Source organism: Adiantum capillus-veneris, chromosome 4 (genome assembly GCF_014529385.1).
Source record: "Adiantum capillus-veneris isolate H3 chromosome 4, ASM1452938v2, whole genome shotgun sequence".
In the NCBI taxonomy this organism is placed as follows: Eukaryota; Viridiplantae; Streptophyta; class Polypodiopsida; order Polypodiales; family Pteridaceae; genus Adiantum; species Adiantum capillus-veneris.
This window is the reverse complement of record NC_140934.1, coordinates 34,939,517-34,964,260: the sequence shown is the minus strand read 5'-3', so window position 1 is coordinate 34,964,260 and position 24,744 is coordinate 34,939,517.

Sequence of the window (24,744 nt, the reverse complement as noted above, 5' to 3'; positions counted from 1 at the left end):
CAAAAACCATGTACTATATAGTGGCAAAAGCGGTCCACCTATACATGCTTTCACCGGCATCCATATGCTGGAACAAACTCTAGAACTGTGCGTTTGAAAATGGCTTCAGTACTGTCTTTGACTTTATCAAGATATTCAGTTCGCATCTTGTTATAGTCAGGAAGCACAAATCCTTTTTTGGTTGTACTCATCAAAGCATCTTGAAATATTGGATTGCGCATAGAATTGAACGATATGCCACACGCAAAAAATGCTTGTGTCCATTTTAAATGCAACTCAAGCAACCATTGTTTACCTAATGCTTCAGGCATTGTCTGTCCATTGGATGACGCTCTGCCGGATTTTCTTGTGCTAGGAACTCCTCTTGATGTAGAAGCATGTCCATGAAGAGGGTTCAATTGAGAACTTTGATCGTTTACTTGAGTGGTACACACCTCTTCTATTGCCTCATTGCATACAGATGGTTCAATATTCGCATGAATATCTTTAGAAACGACACCTTTATGTTTAGCTACAAGAATCAACTTTACTTTGCAAGAATACATGGCAAATTTTTCATGAATTTCTTTTGGTGGTGCCCCGCACTTTTCAACATTGTCAGGGACTTTAAATAAACGCTCTTTAATTTGGTGGCATTACCACTGAACTTGTGGTCACAAGATTTACATTTAAGTCGAGATGTATTTCTCCCAACTTTCAACTCATGCACATAACTCCACTCTTGTCCTTTCACCATGATGCACAAAAGTAATTTGCTAGTAAAAACAAAGTCAATGATCATTTTCATAATCAAATCAATTAAAACATTAAATTAATTTAACTAACAATGATTGAACGAAATTAAAATATTTAAAAATAATGATTGAACAAAAATACAATAATAAAAAACAATACCATTGGATTACATATAAATTGCATCGATTTATCTAAAGTGCAAGCTTGTAGCTTTAACAGCGAACAAAAAGTTCTTACACTTTACCATAGATTTTTAAGCGATTATGCTCTCACACAGTACGATAGATTTTGCAGTCCAAATAAAGATAAGAGAATATCAATATTTTTGGACATGTTTTTCCTAAATTTTTACTCCACTGAGAGCATAGCAGTGTGAATAGCTCTACACAAAACGTAAAAATATAATTTTGTTTCATTACATTCATTTTGAAGTGGGAGGAAATCTCTACACATCAAAATCGAACTTTAAATTACATAAAATTAATTTTTATGTAATTATATTTTTAAACTAATTATCTCATGTGAGAGTACACTCTACACACAACGATAATATCCTAATTTTTTTTATTAGTCACTTTCAAGTGTCAATTAATTGAACACATTGACAAATGATTCTTATAATTACAGTTTGTATCACGTGAAAGATTAAACTCTTCACAAAATACAAACTTTCAACTATTTAAACTAATTTTTTCAAAACAAATTCATAAATTTGAATCACAAAACTTAAATTCTATTGAATTTTAATTTTTATTTACTTCAAATTGTTTTATTTTTTTACAAATTACTTTTTTGATCGTTCGGTGAGAGTACTCACATGGAAAACACTGACTGTGAAAGATGGTGTGAGGCATGTCGCGTGTTGCTATATATACTAACATATTCGATCGTTATAATATTTTGATCGAAAATAATTTCGTTCGAAAATAATTTCATTCCAAAAGTTTTTCGATCAAAAAACCAAGAAGTTATACGCTTGGCCATTTATGCTGATGTGGCACTGTATAATACGGCCTTATAATTTAGATAAATGAATAATACGCCCATTATTCGCGTATTATATGTCTCCCAAATAACGAATAATGCAACTTAGGTTGCTTCTCTCCATGATCCAATGGATCCTAGCTTGGACAAGTGGTGGACCTTGAAACCAAATTCTCATTTAGAATAAAACCATCATGGGTATTAGCTTGGACAAATGGTTAAACCTACTTCTCTTTGTCTTTCAAATATAGAGTTTGGCTTAGATAAGTGGAGGACCTTTGCTTCTCCCCATGTTCCACTGGAGCCAAGTTAAAATAAAGAAAAGAAAATCCTTGGTATTGAAAACAATTGGGGTTTTCCATGGTTAGCTGGAGCTTATATCTCTCCATGTTTCAATTTATCTAGGCTTGGAAAATTGGTGGATATTATCTTCTCTCCATGTCATAATGATTCTAAAGACCGAACTTCCCTATTCCTACCTTAGATAACTAGCTTTTCTTCCACCTCTCTCTAGAGGTTAAGAAAGTGTTGAATCTTTTAACTTAACAAACTACTATCTATCAAGCTTAGGTTGGACAAGTGGTGGAGCTTTTCTTCACACCATGTTTCAATAGATATTATCTTATACAAGTGGTGGATCTTTAAAAAAAACTCCCCATGTACAACATATTTTGCCGTTTTTCCATGTTTCAATAGATCCTAGCTTAGAAAAGTACTGAACCTTGAAACAAAACTCTCCATGTACAACGTATATCTAGTTTTTCCATGTTTCAATAGAGCCTAGCTTGGGCAAGTGGTGGACCTTGAAACAAAACTCCCCATGTACAACATATATATATATATGGTTTTTCCATGTTGCAATAAAACTTAGATTTGAGAAGTAGTGGAGCATTTTGTTGTCAATGTTTCAAAATTCTAGCTTGGACGAGTGGTGGATCTTAGATGCTCTCCATTTTTAATGGAGCCCAGCTTAGACAAGCTGTTATCAGCGAGACTAACACATGCTACATCAATTATGCACCAAGCTAGGGATGTGCTATAGATGTGCACAATGTTTCTTATTCACATTGTATAACGTCTTGGGCTCATTTGGGAGTTCCAAATTGTATATGGTAGAGGGCTGAACTTAATCCCATAGTAGGAAGCCTTGTGGTGCATGCCTTTATAAGAAATCCTTTTATACAAAGAAGCTTCATTCTTGAGGATCCATTCTTGAGTAATCACTCTTGAGAGCTCACTCTTGTGTGTTCACTTTCTGGATGGCCTAACCTTGAGCTTAATGCCCATGCTCAGAAGGCTAGTGCTAATCCTTTGTAATTAGAGAAGCACTTTTGATTAATCTAATCTCTACTTTCTTCATTAGTCTTAATTCTTCTATATTCCATTGTGTCATGAAGTAGTTTCAACTTCTCATTATTCTAGATTTGAGTGTGTGGTGATGACTTCTTGCTTATTGAACACTCCTATTGCCCTATGACTACTCAATTTGTGATATTTAACATCTCTAATTAGGTTGTTTAAGTGGGTTCTTAATCTTGTGATTAAAGTATGTGCCCTATTGTTTGCTCATGTGTGGATGGGTTTAATGAGACTCAAGCACCATTCACCCTTGTGTGTGTAGCTTTTGATTAAGTACCTTGATTGGCATGCGGTGATTAGAGAGGCCAACACAAATGCAATTAGTGTGTGCTTGTCAAGAAAGTGCTTTGAGATTTGAGTCTATGGAAAGTTAGACTTTGGTGGGCTTAATGTGTGAAGGTGATGCTTGATTGATGACTATGATGTGATTAGAGTTCGTGATTTATGGCTAATCCCTATTGCATTGGAGAAGCATTCTCTTGAACCCTCTCATTCAATACATTTAATGATGCTCATGCATCCAAGCTCTAGGCGGGTTGCCGGTCCACGTATTGATAATTTTGTTGGTCTTGGATTGTGATTAGGTGATGCTACAATGACCCCGAAGATTTGGCACCGTTTCCGGGGATCGATAATCCAAGCTAGTGAGTAGAGGGTGTTTAGAATAGAGTAATTTCACTACTAATTTCATCGGTTTTGAGTGTGTGTAACTCAATTTTAGTTTGATTTTATTGTGTGAGCAAGTAATTGGACGCTAATTTTTGAGTTATGAATACCCCAAATCCCCAATCCCACCCCCAATTTCACTAACTTCTCACTAATCATTACTAATTTTGCTTCCTCTCCATGCTAATTGTACTAAATACACGCTTATTCTTACTAATTTTTGACTAACTTCACTAACCTAACCGCTAACATAGATGTGTAATGTATGTTCAATCCCCTTATAAGAGGTGTAATCAACACTTTTATCAAGTTTCTTTGTGCTAATCCATGCCTAATCTATTGATTTGAGTGGTTGATTTTTAGCCTACAATGGTCAATTTTTGGGCCAAATTGGAAGAGCCACACATGTGTTGTTGGGTTTGCAAGCCCGTGGGAACATCTTCCCCGGCATGCAATTAAGAAGAAGCAGTTTGCATGATAATTTTTCCTACATATACATCAATCAAAAAAGAAGAGAATAGCGTTGTTTTTCAACTGTGGCGAGCTTTCCTCTATGTGTGTGTGTGTGTGTGTGTGTGTGTGTGTGTGTATGTGTGTGTGTTGCAGCTCTCTCCACCCCTGAGACTTCACCCACCATAGCTGCCATCTCCAACAGCTGGTATCAGAGTGTTGGTTCAACCTCGAGGGCCTGTGCTCAAACGAGAGAACCATTGCTTGCGTTGGAGACCGGGCCTTCATTGACCTGCATAATTTCCATAATGACCACCATCAAACAGGTCGCCTTGGAATGATGATGAAACTTCGATGCATGCTCGTTTGCTAAATCTCCCTCCACAACTCGCTCTGAGAAACTCTTGCCATCGGCGCTATTGCCTCAGATACAGAATTTTCCATTTTTCCCTTTTCACACTATTTATAAAAAGCGGCCATCTTCTTTGAGCCTTGGCTAGAGGGCCTTCACACCCAATCGATCAAGATTGCAAATCCAACAAGGTTCTCTGAGAATACAACATATCAAAACACTCTAAGTTGTAGCTATTGGTGGTGCTGATACACTCTCTGCAGACAACATCTCAAAACGCCTACTACAAAGGCGTATCAAAGCGTGCTACCTTTGGCAATTTTATGCAAGGCGTTCTAACAAGCTGTCTAAGAATTTGTTGACAATAGTATAACAAGGAATTGGTGTTTTTTTCTTGAATGCTATCGCTAGGATTTCAAAATGCAAAGCTTGGTACTATGCACACTTAGCATCGAAAAGGCTGCAGTAGCAAGTGAGGCATCTTCAAATGTCACATGTATTGCATGCAAATCAAATAAAAGCTTCTCAAAGCGCTACAATAAATCTTGTGTTGGTCAACAACTTGGTATGGATAGTGTTGCCGAAGAAGAGTAAAAAGGTGCATCCAAAAATCATAGCTCACGTGATAAGCAAGCCACCCATGACTTTTTCAACACTTTGCTTCAAGCATTTGATACATCACAACAGATGCTGAACAATAAGATCTGCTTCAAGATTGCGGTACAAAATTTCACAATTTTTTTAAAAACTATTCAATGTCATAGATGTTTTCAGTCTATCTGTCACCACAATCATATACTTTTCAGTCAAAGCCTTCTTTTAGCTTGTCTATTGTCAGTTATTGTCATGCCAAACTTTTGTACGGGTTATAAACACTGCCACCTCTGAGTGGTAAGACCTCCCAATTTATATTTTTTTGTTCTCAAGTCCCATTTTGTCCCGCTTCTTATGAGGTTACTGGGTACACCTGAAACCCAAGGTTTGGAAGTGAACCAAAAACTCCTTTTTGGTAGTAGCTAACTTTTTTGACCTACACCCTATCTGTTCAAGGGGGGGTTACTCACCTAGCAGTAGGTTATGGATACACTAGAAATCCTTGGTTGTGAGAGAACCTAAAACTCACAGTTGCCGAGTATACCAAAAACCCGAGATATCATGAAACGGCCTATCTAGTTCGGGCTTGAGGGGGGGATTTTTGGGTTTCCAAGCCTGTGGGAACATCTTCCCCGACATGCAATTAAGAAGAAGCAGTTTGCATGATAATTTTTCCCTATATATATGTCAATCAAAAAATAAGAGAATAGTGTTGTTTCTCATTTGTGGCGAGCTCTTCCCTGTGTGTGTGTGTGTGTGTGTGTGTGTGTGTGTGTGTGTTGCCACTCTCTCCCTTGTCATGGCACCCCTGAGAGTCCACCCGCCATAGCCGCCATCTCCAACATGTGTGTGCATGGTGGAATCATCGCATGGAGCAAGGATTAGCTTGGATGCAATTGATTGTAAGTGCATTTTCCTACTCCATTAAATTTTTGGGTGATTTATTTGATTCCAATGTGTTGCTAATTTAGTGCTAAAATTAGGTGTGTAAATCAATTGGCATACTTTGAGATCCTAATTTATGGTCAGATTTGACTGATGAATGATGTGTGTGTCATGATTAAGCTTGATTTGCAACAAGATTTCATGTGTGTGCATAAAAATCAATGTTCGTGTAATGCACCAAAGAGGGAAGAAACTGCCATAAAATTCAAGTATGTGTGCACCTAATTTTGAGTGTGTGCATGCATAGAAATTGAGAAAATTGATGATATATGCCTATGCAATCATGTAAGTGAAGTGAATGTTAGGCAATTTCAGTCATTGGATATGTCTAATTGCCAAAAATTGAGCAAAACTTGAGTATGTGTACGTGCCTAATTGAAGACCACTTGATGTAATGATTGTACCCAAATGCTTTTGGATTGTGAAATGTTCATGAAAAGTGTGTGCAATCATTAGATGTAAGCCTAAATGCATTTCCAACTGAACCAAATTTGAACTTTTGTGCTTAATTTTTTAGTGTGTGCATTGCTTGATTGGGTCAAAATAGTGTTAATTTTTTAGAAATTGAGCATGCATACATTCATTTATGCTTGATCAAGTGTGAAAATTTAGCATTGCAATGAGAGATTGATGGATTATTTGAATATAATTTTGGCCTAAATTTGGGTGTGTATGCCAATCAATCATTGAATAATTGGTATTTTTTACCAATTATGATGATGAATTGGCCAAATACTTGATCACAAATCGGCATTAAAGATTGAGAAAGATCGCTCAATTGGTGCGCAAATATGTAGAATTTTAGCACATTGCTATGCGAATGATGGATCAATGTGATGAACATCACAATGTTGCATTCAATTGTGTGTGTAATAGTACCCAAAAGTCACTCATGCGTAGCCATGCAAACCATAAATGACAAGCCTAATTAGGTTGGATGATTTTGGTATTAGATATGAAACTTGAGTTGCAATGATTGATTTAGTTGTGCAAATGAGATGACAAGTTCAATTAAATTTCTTATATGCATGGCCCAATCGAATGTAAGATGCATCAATGTCCAATTGGAAAATTGAATTGATGCATGTATGACCTCCGGTCTCATGAGTAAAAAAAGATGAAGTAAACAAAAGGAAATATTGAATGATGTTTTGCATGAATTCTTTTTTCGAAAATGTATCTGCACTATTAAAACAAATAAACATGGATTTTGAAAGCTAGAATGATGCCAAAAAAAAAGATAAGATAGATAGAATCATTATGGAATGCATGCTCTATGCGCTCTTGTTGATTTTTTAAAGAAAGGATCTAAGGTTGGGGAGCATACTCATCATAAAATGTCAAAATGTTCAATTAGATATGAGTGAAATTGTATCATTGCCTGATCAATTGCAAAGTCAAATATCACATTGTTAAAATTTCTTTCTGACTACGTATTTATGTATGACATTCTTTCAAGAGTCGAGATATATGTTCTCTCCCTTGTTTTTTGGATACAAGATTCTTGAGAATTTTCCTTTCTTCTCACTCTTCCATCCTGCTTAACCTGGCTCGCCTAGATCTACGTGAGCCAAACACACTCACTCCTCTTCTAGGCTCCTAAAGCCGCGAGAACCCTCTCCCAAAGGGAAATTTCCCAAAAAAAAAAAAACATTTCTTGCACTGCTTCCTTGGGCCCACTTGGAACCAGTTAGTTTTGAACGTGGAGATGTTGTCAATACCAAACCCCTATCTTCTCGGAGGCAAAGTAGGTGAGTCGTGCTGCCTTTTTGGTGCTGCTAATTAACATTCAACACACTCGTCAATATTGTCCATGCTCAGTACCCGACCCTCATGTGCTTGCCTTGGATGCTCGTGAAGAGGCCACATCGTCAATTGCTCCAGCCTGTAGCTCACAGACACCCGCTCTCTCAGGCGACCTACTTTTACCATTGCTAAGACCTACACACTTCCTAACTCGCCCTGGCCATATACACACACCCAAAATGGGGTAGTAGGTGTTGCGGCCCCACATTATCTCGCGAGTCACTACCTCCTACACCTCTCTCTCTCTCGCGCGCGCGCTGAATGATTCAGCAAGCCTTATGACCACTGTAGAAAAGCACACATCCCTTTTTCACTAAGAGTCAAACTTGGGTCTCATCTGTTAAGGCTTTTGTTGACTTTGCCCTCCAGGTTTGGAACACATATAGGCACACATACATACACCCTTTGGGCCTCTGGCTATCCAGGACCCTCACTCAACCCAGTCTTTCTTTGATTCATCATAGTTGGGCCGCCACCACCAGGGAAGAATAAAACCACAAATTTTAAAAATATATAAAATTTTAAAAAAATTTGGAAAAGAAAAGGGGTGACTCCCATTATCAAGAAGTGATTCTCACTCTCATCCTCACCCTATGGACTGCAACTCCAGCCCTGACTAGAAACAAAACTTCTCCTGGATTAGATTATCTCCCCTTTCTCATCTTGAATGAGCCTTGAACAGAGATGTACAAAACGAGCACATATGTACTAACTTCAAATTGGCTCAAAGGAATTTAGGATACCAAAATTAATAACGATTTTAAATTTTTTGGGCACTATGGAGTGATTGCAGGTAGTTCGAGGTCCTCACAAATTAAAAAATGAAAATAAAAAATTGCAAATCAACTATTGAAGTTGAACCTCCTTGCTTGTCCCTCAATTGTGTGGTGCTCCTACTTGTGTTTGGTCAACACGTTCCAATAATGAGAAAATTTGCTTTATCCACGATGTAGACACCCTATTTTCTTGCCGTGGATGAAATGATTTTCTAGATGAGTGCATGTGTGCAATGATTTTTTATGGTTAGTTTGAATGTAAACAGCTTCCCAACACTAACGAATGAGGTTTTGTGAAGGGGGGTGATTGGCAGGTTGAGAGAAAATTGAGGATTGAAATGCCTATTAAGGGGCACTGTGTAATCATTTTCATGCATAAATGAACTCTCATTCCATAAATTTTTTGACTTGTGCATGGTTTAATGCTCAAATTCATTGGCATTTTCATTGCACTACATGAACAATTCTTTTTGGCAAGCATACAAGCTTCATTTGAGAACTACATTGATGATGCATTCATTCTTGATGGAGAGTGTTCATTCATGATGGAGAGTGTTCATTAAAATTTGGTTTTGACATTGTTTGTACATTTTAGTGCTTGAATTGAGTGAAAAATCATTGCAAAGCACTAAAAATTGAGCTTGTTTGATGGCCAAAAGAGAGCATTTAACTTTTGGGATTATGGTTGATTTTTGTTTGCTTGTCTTGAGTATGCTTAAGAGCACTAACAATTGAGTTGTTTTTGAAGGGTTGTGGGAAATTATGTGCTTTCAATGATCCAAGGGGAATCGACATTGCAACATACTGAAAGATTTGGCTATTTAGAGCCATTCCAATTCTTTTGATAGAAATTCTATAATCACTAGCTCACCACCTTACACTAAAAATGCTAAAGTTCATTTGAGCTAATGTTTATCCAACTTTGAGAGCTTTTCAATTGTACAATTTAGCTATCAAGAGCCAATTCACTTTGTTTTGCTTTTAAATTGCACATTTTCTTTGAGCTAGCAATTAATCAACTTGGATCATGCATGAGAGATTGTAAAAATTGCAAAATGTGCTTATGTAGAAGCATTATCTCTCTCATTTTTTTGTGTATGCATACACTTGCTACTAAAGAGCATCATGTGCATAACCAAAGGCACTTTTTCCCCTTGGGTTTTTTCCCTTTGGCATATTTGGGTATTTGAGACCCTAGCTTTAGGTGTTTCAATAACGCTTTTTTGTGTGATTTTATTGGCTTTCAATAAATGCCTTTTGGAGCTTGTGTTTTTTAACACTTAGCTTCAAGAAGCTTAGCTTGTAAACAAAAAAGAACCAAGGGGCCTCTATACAAAGTGGATGCTTTCTCAAGGATACTCAAAAGAGCATGAATAGGTGAAATCCTTCCATGATATTTCTCTTTCGTTTATCTCTCAAATCTCTATGCTTGGATTAAGTGATTTTGCTTCTAAGCTATGGTCCTTTCATTTTAAAAATCTAGGCATACATGAAAGTTTTAACACTTTGCTTTTTGAATATTAAACTCATTAAATTTTTGGTTTTATGTTTGCTAATCATGGGTAATTGGCATTGACCTTAGGTTAATGTAGGACCATTTCTTGTTATACTTAGGCTCTTAGTGATTGTCTTAATACTCAATTCACTTCTAGCCTGACCTATGGTTATGATTAGGCTTTTAGTCCCTTAGTCCATTTGCCATTACCATCTCATGATGGAAGCAATAAAAAAGCACTAAAAAAATGAAACAATGAAGCAAAAAGGTGTCCAAAAAGAGTAGCACAAATGCTACTAGACACATGAAAATGAAATTTCTATTTTGTGTTGTGTCTATGAGAGGCATCACGCCTTATTGGCACTTGGTAGGGAACGGGAATCACCTTGGCTTGCTTGGTCAAGGCCCTAAACCAATGCCGTGGGCTGATAGGGGTTAGCCGTTGCCTTGGTAGGACATTAGATTCTGGGAACACCTCCTTGAGGGTCCAAGGAGCCGAGAGTCGTAGCTAGACTTGCCTTGGAGTGGTACCCTTGTGATGTGCTTTATTTTTTTTTATGAAATGTTAAAACAAACTTCCATGAGCTTCAAAAAGCTGTGATAATGTACTTATAGGTTAGGAGCTTTTTTATAGCCCATAGACATGATAGAATTGGATGCTTTATTAAGATTGGTCATATAGTTTTCAGGCTAGTAGGTTTATGAAATTGCATTAGTGTTGGACGGGTACGCCGCGATGGACGTCAGCATAGCGAGAACTCACCTAACATATAATGTCAAACTGAGGACGAAGCTCGACCCGCAGGCGCGTGGAAGCAAGCAAAGGGTGTCAACCTCTACTCGACCGACTAATGACTACTTCCTACAGAGGTATCAACTCTACATGCCATCGGTTCTGTGAATGTGAGAGTCTCCTATGATGCTACTGCAAGCCAAAAGCCCATTAGACGTTCTCAAAATGTTACGAAACTTGAGGGATATCCTATCAACACCAATAGGCCACTCTCCCCAAGGTCCGTGACCAAAAAAACCTACTCAATACCCTCCGTGCATAAAACGCGTAGGATGTCTGGCCAGTTTTTGCAAGTCGACGTTTCCAAAAACTAAAGTTCCTAATGTGTAGCTCTACTCACTTTGATCGCGTGGATATGCTGAAATGCAAAAACGGACAACAGTTACTCACCGAAACTCCAAAAGTAGCTCGCGGGTGAATCTGCCAAAACACAGACGAACGAGCGTGATGTAAGTATCAACGCGTAGCTCTCCTCGTGGGCAACACACTACTTCTCTCTGTTTGTGATTCCGACCACCGTAGCTCCTGTAGCACACACACACACTCTCTCACTCTCTCAGAGTCTCCCAACGACACAGAAGATCAGATTTATTAGAAGTCTCCTTACAAAGCTTCAGGTTTTGGCTTATATACTAAGCCTTAGAAAACCTAATGTCCGACCAAAATACCTTATTTGTCCCTAGGATTCTATAGAGCTTAATTACAACACCGTGAGCTGGCTTTGCTCATCCAACAAGCATCCATGGCCTCAATACAATTGCTGACTTAAAATATAAAGTTCTCGTAAACATTACAAAAGTGGCCGTAATGGCTCAAAATAATAATAACGGGATATTCGATGATGTCCATGAGCTTGTATCTTCACATTACAGCATCCATCTTCGTCTTCATCACTTCATCAACATCTTTATTTGAAATCTTTAGAGAATCTTTGAGGAATCTTTATGGAATCTTTGTGGAAGCATTTTTGAAAGGTTGACCTTTCAACAATTAGCCTAGGGTCATAATTGATTACTTGTGTTTCATGCATAAAACTGAAATTTCAAGTGGTTTAATCTTCATGATAGTTTAGGTGTTTTTTGCTTTATGTTGTTTAGTTTTTGGTTATGATTGACCCATCTTTTAGAAGCAAAAATTCACTTTGCATGATTGTTCTTTGAACTTCATGTTTTATTCATACATGCTGGCCTTTTGTACTCATGACTTGTTTTATGTTTTACAACTCAAAAATCCTCCATGGATGTGCTTTTATACCATGTCACTGTGATTTGCTTCAGTGGCACACAAGGACGTGTGCCAAATTAGGAGGGGAGGAATGTTAGCAGCGGCTAACACATGCTACACCGATTATGCACCAAGCTAGGGATGTGCAAAATATTTCCTATTCACATTGCATAAGGTCTTGGGCTCATTTAGAAGTTCCAAATTGTATATTCTAAAGGGCTCAACTTAATCCCATAGTAGGAAGGCTTGTGGTGCATGCCTTTGTAAGAAAGTCTTTTATGCAAAAAGGCTCCATGCTTGAGGATCCATTCTTGAGTAATCACTCTTCAGAGCTCACTCTTGTGCATGTGTTCACTTTATGGATGGCCTAGCCTTGAGCTTAATACCCATGCTTAGAAGGCTAAGTCTAATTGTTTGTAATTAGAGAAGCACTTTTTGATTAATCTAATCTCTACTTTCTTCATTAGTCGTAATTCTTCTATATTCCATTATGTCATGAAGTAGTTTCACCTTCTCATTATTCTAGATTTGAGTGTGTGGTGATGACTTCTTGCTTATTGACCCCTCCTATCATTCAATGAGTACTCAATTTGTAATATTTAACATCTCTAATTAGGTTGATTAAGTGGGTTCTTAATCTTGTGATTAGAGTATGTGCCCTATTGTTTGCTCATGTGTGGATGGGTTTAATGATACTCAAGCACCATTCACCCTTGTGTGTGTAGCTTTTGATTAAGTACCTTGATTGGCATGGGGTGATTGGAGAGGACAACACCAATGCAATTAGTGTGTGCTTTTCAAGAGAGTTCTTTGAGATTCAAGTCTATGGCAAGTTGGACTTAAGGTGATGCTTGATTGATGACTATGGTGTGATTAGAGTTAGTGATTTATGGCTAATCCCTATTGAAATGGAGAAGGATTCTCTTGAATCCTCTCATTCAATACATCCAATGATGCTCATGCCTCCAAGATCTAGGCGGGTTGCTGACCCACAGATTGATAATTTTGTTGGTCTTGGGTTGTGATTAGGTGATGCTATACTGACCCCCAACACAAGTAGTGGACCCTAGAACCAAAATCCCATGTAGAATAAAACCACCATCAGGTTTTCACGCTTTAATGGAGCTTTACTTAGACAAATGATTAAACTTGCTTCTCTTTGTATTTAAATGGAGGTTGGTTTAGACAAGTGGTGGAACTTTTCTTATCCCCATGTTCCAACGGAGCTAGGCTAAAAAATCTGAAATCCTTGATATTAAAAACAGCTAGGGTTTTCCATGGTTCAATGGAGCACAGTTTGGACATCTCGTGGAGCTTGATTCTCTCCATGTTTCAGTTGATCCAAGCTTGGAAGAATGGTGGATATTACCTTCTCTCCATGTCTCTATTAGCGGGTCACCAAGACGGACGTGTGCAGCATAGCTCTTTTGTACTAACATAATGTCAATATGTAAGGAAGCGACTCGGGGGCACGGAGAATTAATGAGAGTGTCAATCTCACCAAAGTGAACTCATGGGCTACTACTTCTATGACAAAAGCGAATCAACCACTTCCTAGTCAGACAATCAGTATGCGTCCAATCTCACCACTCTAGGTCATCACGCCTTTTTGTCATCCAAACACATCTGAAACACCAGGAAACTTAAGGAGAGGTATCACAACACTTAAGGGCTCAATCCTACCAAGTTCTATCATCATTTGGGAAGGTACATAAATCAGGATCCATCACAAAAAATGTGCAGAAAACTGAAACAGAAGTACTTGGAAAGGTCGTCCTTAAGCATAGAAACACTTATCCATGGTCAAAACATCAAAAAACAACCATTTCAACCTCCAAATCAATGCATTTAGCTCACAAACAATGCATCACGAACCACGGCAAAATTGGAAATGATCACTCTTAGATTGTAGAGCAAGAGACAAGAAACACAATGTGCTATTCAGAAACAAAATTTGATTACCAGCTTAGGAGAAAAGAAGACTACAAGTTGTAGCAGCAAGAGGCCTCCACAGTGCAGGTTTTTATTCTTCCAACTAATGATAAATATCCCCTCAAAAATAAGGGTTTTTACTTTAAAAGTTAAGGGGGCGTTCCCACGACCAGCCAACCTCTTACAAGGGTGTATACTCAGAGAAGTAAAGAGGGTATTGTCTAATTACATCATGGTTACAACTCATCCTAGGCTAAATTACATGGCTTTCTTCGAAACAATAGACTGTTTAGAGGGTTTGGTGTGCATACAACTGTATATGCATGTATCCACCAAACATTCCCCCCTTCCTATTCATTGCACATCCTTGTGCAAGCTGTCTCTGAGTGAGTCTATTGCCTTCCTTCGAGCATTGCAGTGAGATTTCTAAATTTTTGAGCTCTTGCTTTGTAAGAACTAGGGGAAAGTAAACTAAAGATCCTCCTCCCAGCCTCCCTTTATATAGGCGGGCTCCTAGCCCCGACGGATCCCCTGTCCACACTGTCTAGCCCGACCCTTGGCCGTAGTCCATGACCATCCTAGTTCTTAGGGTACAAGACCCTTGTCTTGACATTACTCCCCCCTTAAAGAAGATTTTTCGTCCTCAAAAACAAAAGTGGGAAACTCTTAAGAACACTAATGTTTTCTCAAGTGGCACCTTCTTCATGTCGGTCTTTCCACTTGATTAAGGCTTGTTGTCGTACGTGATGTCGTGTACGCAACTCATGATAATCCATAACACGTTCAGGTTCATGCGGTAAAGTAGGAGGTTCAATGTAATCGACCAAAACCTATTGGTCAATGACGTTGTCGTTCCCATGTAACTGCTTTCGTAGACGGCTTACATGAAACACCGGATGAATGTGAGAATGTTCCGGATGAATGCGAGAATGTGATGGTAGTAATAGTTAGTAGGCACGATCACCGACTCGCTTGAGTATTTAGAAAGGCCCACAATATCGAGGAGATACTTTAGGTGTCGGTCCATTTTTCATACTTTTTGAATGTTCTCGCACACGTAAATATACTTCCTCCCCTTCTTCGAAGGTAACTTGCCGAGGTTTCTCATCAGCGTATTTCTTATACCGATCCTGTGCTTGTCAGACAGTCTGACGAGCAAGTTTCAACATATCCATGTGATCTTGGAGAAAATCCTTAACTTGTTGGAGTTTTTTGGTTGCCAACCCAACCGTAACTAGTGACCTAGGTTGAAACCCGTACATGAGCATTAAAGGACTAAACCTGTTGTGACATGCTTAGAACTGTTGTAGGCAAACTCGAGAATAGGTAATTATTCTTCCCATTCTATCTGTTTTCTGTTGACGTATGCATATCCTCTAGCACCTGGTTAACCCGTTCCATTTGATCATCCGTTTTTGGATGATCAGCTATACTGAGGTTGAGTTGTGTACCCAATCGTTTAAATGCAGCTCTCTAGAAGTGGCTATTAAACTTGGGATCACGGTCACTAACAATGTTACTTGGCAACCCATACAACTTGTATAGATTGTCCACAAATAACTTTGCTAGTTCCAGTGTCTTAACCGTGGATTTGGTTGGGATAAACTTGCATAGTTTAGTCAACCTGTCTATGACCACCCATACTGAGTCATGACCTCGTATATTGCTTGGTAACCTACATTGAAATCCATGGAGATACTTTTCCCTTTGCCTTTTAGTTGGTACGTCATAGGTACAGCAATGTGAGCATAGTTTTTAACGAACCTCCTGCAAAGCCTAAAAAGATATGTAATTCTTCCAGAATTTTAGGAGGTGGCCATTTCCGGATGGTATCCACTTTGGATTGATCCATGTATAGGCCATTAGCTAAAATAACATGCCCTAAATAATGAATTTTCTCCTTGAGAAAATCACAATTAGATTGCTTGGCATATAACTTTTTTGTGCATAACAACTCAAACACCTGTCTGAGATGTTGTAAGTGTTCTTCTTCAGAAGCACTATAAACTAGAATGTCATCGAGGAACTCAATGAAAAATTTTCCCAAAAACGGCTTCAAGACACTATCCATAAGTGTCATGAATTTCGCGGGCGCATTGGTTAACCCAAAGGGCATCACCAAAAACTCGTAATGTCCAAACAGTGTTCAGAATGTAGTCTTAGGTATATCGGCAAGCCGAATACGGACTTGGTGATATCCTGACCGCAAGTTGATTCTCGTAAAAATTTGAGTATGTGTTAGCTTATCAAATAACTCATTTACCCTTGGCAATGGGTATTTGTTCTTAACACTAGTTTGGTACCGAAACAAGACACTTTAAGTGTCCTTTATTAACAAATTTAAATTAAATTCTACTTGCATTAGACGGTTTTATTTAAGAAAACCCTCTTGATATGCTTAAATATGTTAGCTAGAGGGTCTTTTAAAAATATAACCTTGCATTTTAGAATCTATCATGATCAAGAACTAGCCAGGCAGAGCAAGCAACAAGAGCACTCGGCTTTCCATCGAGTCTCACGACGTATGACTACGCTCACTTATTGAAGAGAATTCCAGAAACTTGCATATTTTTACAGTTACGACACTTTCAGTTGGCGTTTATACAACATAATCTTCCGCTGATTAATCATCTTTTGAACCACGGGCGATTGTGTGGAGCTCGATTTATACGCCGCTAGTGCAAATTCTTCTTTATTCGATGGTCAGGTGCTACGACGCACAAGGGGAGTTAGCTATACTTGGCAAGTGCTACCAAAATCATGTATTTTTTTCTGAGTACTTCTTTCACTGCACTGTGTAGCCATGGATTGGATATCAACATGACATTCGATTTTGAGCAAAGTACTCCCGATCCTACCAATGATGGCTCACGGCCGAATCCTCTCAAGGAGAGTACGCGCGATGCTACGGCAACAGAAGATACTTATGAATTGCTCGATATTCAATAATTTCATGCACTTCAGACACGATGATAGTCATGGATGAAAATTTTAAGGCTTTAAATGAAATGTTACTAAAATTTCCACATTAGTCATTCAATTAATGCAACATCACACTAAGAGTCCTGCTGACACCCACATGCGTGAGCATGTTGGAACACAAGGGCAAGGTCCAATTAATGAACCACTGCATACTCTCACTGGCAAAGAGGTAGATGACTTGTTAAAGAATTTTAAACCACCAGTTTTCAAGGACGAAGACCGGGACCGCAATAAGGATGCAGTGAACATCTTTCTCAGTAAATGGGATGGAATTCACGCCTTAGGGTGTACTCCAGATGGAGTTAGAGCTCTGCAAACGAGCTTAACTCTGGAAGGAAAGACCTACAAATGGTGGATGTCTCTCAAGGACAAGAACATCATACCACAGAGTTGGGCAACCTTTGAATCAATGTTTAGCAAGGAATTGTTTCCTACAAACGAGGTCGATCGGAATTGGACCGCTTGGGACACGTGTTCCATGCGCCAATATCCATCACTCCTTGAATATATCTCTGACTATAGGGACGTCATCCTCAATTTGGAAGGCTTGGATACCTTTCAACAAGTACAAGGGTTCATACGAGGTCTGACTCCAGAACTTAAGAAGTATGTCAAGTCCCAGGACCCTAAAACACTTGAGGAAGCCATAGTGAAAGCACATATTCATGATGACCCTGATGATAAGAAAACACATAATAGTAATGTGCCTGCTAGTATACATGGTAATACACGCAGTCAGTATGGGCACAATAAAAGAAAAATTATAGTTTCTAATTCAGATGCATCTAAAAAACCCAAGGGGTTCAGGGGTCCTCTCTCTCCTAAGGATTTTGATAAAGCCAAGAAAGAGAAGCTATGTTTTCAATGCTTAGGAAGACCAAAGGGGAAATTTGCTGCTCAGGGAAAAGAGAAATTAGTGCACATGGTGCAACTATTGCCTCTCAAGTCTTCCTCAAAATTCTCCATAGTGGAAGTAACACACACTGAGGTGGTGCATGAATGCTGTCTCACAGCTTCCATGTGGCAACAAACCTTTGGACCACATGAGTTAGTACGTATGCACGGATATCTGTAAGGGCACAAGGTGTGCATCTTGGTAGATGATGGCGCTACTCACAATTGCATCAATTATGGATTGGTGAAAAAGCTCAAACTGCCGCAAACTCCGCGTACCCACCGCTACAAGGTAGCAATGATGAATGGACATGATACTGAAATATGGGATACTCAATGCCGAGTTGTTCCATTGGAAGTACAAGGGTACTCTACTTGCTTGGATTTTCAAGTTATGAACATGGAAAGGGCTGATGTGGTTCTTGGTAGGGAGTGGTTGCATAGCCTAGGACCATCACTGATGCGTAGCTATGAGCACAACAGTTTGATGTTTGATTCCCATGGCACACATGTGTTGTTGTTAGGACAAAAGGATATACCATCATCAACACTGATTTGTACTGCCGAGCTTATGCAGCTCGTTTCTGATAATGAAATAGAACAGGTTTTCTTGTGTTACTCAATGTCTCATTTTCTTTCTAACATTGAGTGTGTTGAACATTCCTCAACGCCGCATGCTTCTCTCTCCTCTATTCCACCAATTTCTAATTCTACACAAGCAAATGTTGCTAATCAGTTACAAAAATTGTCAAAAGAATTTCAAGATGTCTTTCCTAATGATTTTTCATCAGGTTTAGCGCCGACACGCTCAGTGCAACATGGCATTGACGTGACTGCAGGCTGTGACGTGACTGCAGACTGTAAACCTGTTAGTAACCCACCTTACCGTATGAGTTACTCAGAAGCTGTTGAGGTGGAACGTCAGCTTGTTGACTACCTTAGCAGAGGGTTTATACAACCCAATTCTTGACCATGTGCTTCACCTATCCTTTTGGTGAAGAAAAAGGACGATAGTATGCGCATGTGCGTAGACTACCGGGGTTTAAATGCGGTTATAGTTAACACTAGTTCGGTAATTGGACACTTAAGTGTATTGAGACACTAAAGTGTCCTATTTTTCTACCTAGTTTTGGCAATTTATTTGTGAAGCTAGAAAGAAGTTTTTTACACCTTGCTTCTACCACCATAGATTGGTTATGAGGGAAAGAAAACACTGGATTTCTCTCCATATCAAAATACAATCTGTATGGAGAGAATTTCGGTATGTTCTAAGACATAAATTTTAGTAAAATTTCAAGCTGTTTTGCCAAAAAAATCATGAAATTATTATATGTTTTTGTAGAGATGGCCTTTTTTATGTTTATAAAGGCCAAGTGTTAGCACTTAGTGTTACAAAACAATGGGATGCACTTCAAAGATAATTTTTCAAGTCACATGCAAGCTATAGACATAATTTCGTACTTGAGCACGTGTTGAATAAGAGCATAATTTTGGTGTTCCAAAGGTCCCCTCATGAAATTGGTACTAGTCTAGTGCAATTTGACAGCTACAAATGACTTTATATGTTTAAACCAAGAAACTATGTATTTTTTGGGCTCCCTAACTCAATTGAATCTCGTTGCTTGAACTCTATCTTAAATTTTTTATCGTACAAAAACTATTGAAAATCTGGAGTTCTCCATAATAACATTGAAACCAAGGTTTTAGGCACCACAATTGTTTATGTACCACGTAATTTGATACATTTAGTTGATTTACATGGAAAGTTTGATATTGTTTGAGGTTTTGAATGCTTATGTCTCAAGAATGAAAATATGAAAGTTTTCTCTTATGCAGTTTTGAATATTTAAAATGATCCAATAATTTTTCATACCAAATCCCTTCTACTTGCCACCTTGAGTGCTCAATGGAAAGGGCAAGCAATGTGTCACTTTTTAAAACTCACAAATACATCAAAAACATATTTTTCTTTGTTTACAACGATATGCTTGAAATGACCATATCAAGCACATGGAAATTTCCATTATTTTATATACTCCAAAGTCATTTTTTTTTCACATGAAACTTTCAATTATCTGTAATAAAATTGTGAAAGAGTCACCTAAAATTTTCTACAAGGTCGTTGCCTTGACTTGCCGCCTTGCTTGTGGGAAGGGCCACTAACAATGGCCAAATGGCCTTGCCATGTGAATATGAAAAAATACACAGGCAACGCAGTCGACAGCGTGAGGAGAGAGAGAGAGGCTTATGGCGGTGATAGCCATTTTTTGGCTATCTAAATTTCCATAGTGAGCTACCTCACCCTACCAAAATCATCCAAACACTGTGGCTATCCCTACCATTTCACTGTACATAGGCGTGTGTGAGTTAGGGGACTTTCCCCATATTTTCTTTAAAAACCCTCAATTAGCTAGTCACTGCGCTAGTTGAGCCAAAAAAAAATTTAAAAATTTTTAAAAAAGTATATTATGGCCTCTTTGTGTGTAAATATTTCATTGTATATAGGGCCTAAATATAAGGATTTTTCATAATTATTTTGGTATTTATTTAAATATTTATACTTAGGTGTGTGTTATTTATGCTATGTACATTGACTCACCATTACCACCATTTTTCTTACCATTTTTCATACTTTTTATTCCATAAAGATATAATTTCATGCAAGCTTCTCTTATTTTTGGTGTAACTCCATCCCAACAAAAATCCAAAAAAACTAGTTTTATTTATGTGTATATTTTTTCACTATTGTAATTTTTTTCCTTCCTACATCTATTCTCTATTACTCTTATAAATTAGAACATTCAAAATATTAATCTTTTTATGGTAGACTTATAATGAGAGAGATTTATTTTGACCCCTTTATTTTTTTCCCACCTATATTATTTATATTTGACATGTACATATATTTTTAGACCCCTCAATATTTGATTTCCTAAGTTGTACTATTCATTTATATCATGATCTCAACAATATCTTCAATTATAGACCTGCCAAATAAGGTCAAGGGTATGTGGCATGCATGCATGCATTATGGAGGGCTCACTCTTGGAGGTATTCAAAAGAATCATCCAAAGAAGGACCCCACAAGGACTTTGTGCAGTGGAAAAAGACAGTCGGATTTTCTGAATTTTTAAAGGTCACTTGCTCTCCGAATTTGAAAAGGTAATACAAGAAAACGTTGTAGCTTGTTGGCTGAACTTTTGCCTCAAATGTTTTCATATTTTTTTGAGCTACGAGCTATGAGCTATGATTTTATTGGTGGACCCCAGTTTGCCCATGCCATGCAGCCACACTCCCTCTTCCACTTTATCATTTTCCTCTTTCACACACACTTCTCCACTCATCATCCCCACCTCTCTCACCACTCCTCTCTGCACCCTACTAACCTCCTTCTCAACCTTGAAGAATAAGAGAAACCATGGTGAACTCATGTCTCCTACACACACTTCCATTCCAAAATTGACCACCTAGTCTTATTTTTCCTCTTCCATATTGCCCATATCTATCAAAAAAACCACAAAATTCAGCCTCTTCTCTTGAAAGACGGCACCGTGTTGATTGATTAATCATATTCAATTACCTTGGCTCTCAAGGAAGGTCAAGAGTGGAGAAAAAATGTAACGTCAAAGCTAGTGGACCGTGAACCAGCGTCAAAATTGACCCTACTCAAGACACTTGGAGCATCAACATTGTAAGAAATCCATGTTTTCTTACCTATTAAGAGTTTTTTCTTCCTTATTGTATCCTACATGGATACTCCCATTGTAAATATCCAATTCCATTTGTAAATCAATAAAAATACTAACTCTACTAATTCACTAACACTAACCTAGTATGAAAAGTCCTATCACCTCCACTTCTCTCCTCTCTCTTTTCTTCATCTATCCCCACCAACTTCTTGATAATTCCAAGAAAAATAAATTAGATAAGTGTTGAAATTAATCTAACCCAACCATGGTTAGAGGAGTAACCCTAGCCCTCAAAATTGCTATAAAAGGAGGGTGTAGCTAGCATAAAAGGGGGGAGCCATAAGCAAGAGCACTATGCTATAGCTTGAGAAGCCAAGCTCAACCTCTCTAGAAGGAGCTCTAGAGTGGAACCTCATTGTCTTATGCATCTGCATGTGTTGTATTAGGGGTGATTAGCAAGGGAACTCTATGCCATTGTAAGAGAGAGTGATCATTCAATTGAGAGTAGGAAATCTATCATTTCTCCTACTAGTGTAAACCCAAGATTTGTTGAATGAAGGAGGGTGGATTTGGACCAAGCTTGGATAATTTGTCTCTCTTCCAACATGAAGTAATGGACAACAATGATGTTTAAGTGTCTTGGTGTTTTTTTTAAAGTTCTTGATAGCTTGTCTCTGGGTGTTGTCATCAATTTAGCTATAAATTCCACATACTGTAAGAGGGCGACAGGGTGGAGAGGACTTCCCTGGCCTTAAGACAGTGATTGGGGTGGTTTTTTTTGTGATGTGTTGTGGTGTAATTTACTCAATCTATGTTGAAAAAATACTAATCTCACTTTGATTGGTCATGACAGATTTGTAAGAAGGTATTAATGCAACAAGCACCCCCTCCCCCTTCTCTCTCTTTCTTACATATATAATTGTGTTTGCTTGATTACTCCCGATACATTTCAAAGCAGCCCGAGCATTATCTCTCTCTCTCTCTCTCTCTCTCTCTCTCTCTCTCTCTCTCTCTCTCTCTCTCTCTCTCTCTCTCTCTCTCTCTCTCTCTCTCTCTCTCTCTCTCTCTACGCGTCCTGGTTCGCATCCAAAACTAGGTGGTGCCCCAAATTTGTGTAGGGTTAGGTTGTGGGTTTGTGTGTGTGTTTGTTGTTTTTTTCCAACCCCAACCCAATTGAGCAGTACGGGAGCCTAGAAGAGTGCTTAGAGGCCACTCTTCTTGTTGCTCGCCCCTGACCGCCTCAGCGGCTTGCTCAGGTCAGTAGAGGCAGTGAGGTCTTGGATTCCCCTTCTTCTTCCGAGGGCGCTTCCTTCAAGCCCAAGCCCTCTCGAAATCATGCACCACACAGTGGTTTCCAAAACAAGAAATACATCCCAAATTAGAAAAAAAAAATCTATTTTTGAAACAGCCTCACAAAGGCCACGGTTCTCACCTAAAGGCCCTATTTTTAGGTCCAAAAGTGACTACGCCTAGAGACATAGTGGAAGAGAGACCTAAGATTTGATACCAGTGTAAGAACTAGGGGAAACTAGACTGAAGATCCTCCTCCCAACCTCCCTTTATATAGGTGGGCTCCTAGCCCCTTGCCCTAGACGGATCCCCTGTCCACACTGTCTAGCCCGACACTTAGCCGTAGTCCATGACCATCTGAGTTCTTAGGGTACAGGACCCTTGTCCTGACATGCTTCAATCTCGCCTATGGTGGCTAGCTCTCTGAAGGGATTATTACTGAGGGTACTTTGGTAGGCGATGTGGCGTGCTGGCAGATTTTTTGTCTCATTGGGTTGAATATGGAAGAGTCCACTTCAAAGAAGCCTGTCATGAAAGCCTCTTCGAAGTTCTGCATGTAATGAGAGGGCAGAAACATGACTCTTGCATACAATCCCATGATGACATTCTTGCTTGGGATTTATGTCTCCATTCCAACAAATGCCCCGCGTACCTTCGACAAAAACTTGCCAGGGATGCTCTACTGTTTCGATATCACGAAAAGTTGCAATGCATGTGATAAGCGTTTTGAAAATCTTTAGAAGCATCTGACAGGCAAGATCTAGGATCTCCTTCATCATGTTGATTACCCCTTTTAGAGGTTGATTCATGTAATGCTCAGATGGTGGGTTGTTATTGAGAGGCTTTGTAATTACCAGTAGTTTAGCATTGTCGGTCTTTTGCGTTTCCAAATATAAAAAATGTCTCGAGATTGCCGTCTGTTGATGGGACAGTAAGTGGGGTCGATCTTGAGATTCTGGGGAGCGTTCTTGTAATAGGTTTCATCTGTTGGGTGCTGATCGAACCATTTTTCTGCCAGAGGGGTTGATTGTCTATGATGGCTTGAATCTGAAGGGCCATAATAGGAACCTCTCTGTAGTCCCCTCTGCTGTTTGGTTCAAGTTTGGGGAGAATTTTTTGCTGCCATAACTTAACTTCTTGTCGCATCAATGGCAGTGCGATCATCTCATGGCCATGATTCTTTACTACCTCATCTGGAGTGATCATGAGGAGGGCAGCCGATTCCAACACCTTCAATTCATATTGCATATAAGCCTTGTGTAAAGGGTCCTTTACTTCTGAGATCCAGCACTGAATTTCATCCCTTGTCGACTCCAAAGTGGATGTCATGGCTGGATCTGCAGATTTTTGTGTGCCTCTTACAATGCTGGTAGTGGGCACCTCTATTTGATGAGCTTCAAACGTGGATTGTTTCCTCCTCCCTGCTCAAATTCCCCTCGGGTCTACTAATATTTTGGTTCATCTGCTCTCAGAGCTACTAATTTCCCTCTTGCCTCAGCTAGTTTCCTTTTTAATTCTTTAATTTTCTCATCCTTGGCCTGTTGTAGGGCCCTATGACCTGCGGTCATGATCTACTTGTCATATTTCTCTTGTTTTAGGGCTTCTTTCAACTCTTTGATTTCCTCATCCTTGGCCTGTTGTAGGGCGCTATGACCTGTGGTCATGATCTATTTGTCATATTTATCTTGTTTTAGGGCTTCTTTCAACTCTTTGATTTCCTGGCTCAAGGAAGTAGATCCTGCAGTCGTCGTTGAGGAGGAGAGGGTCTCTTGTATGGC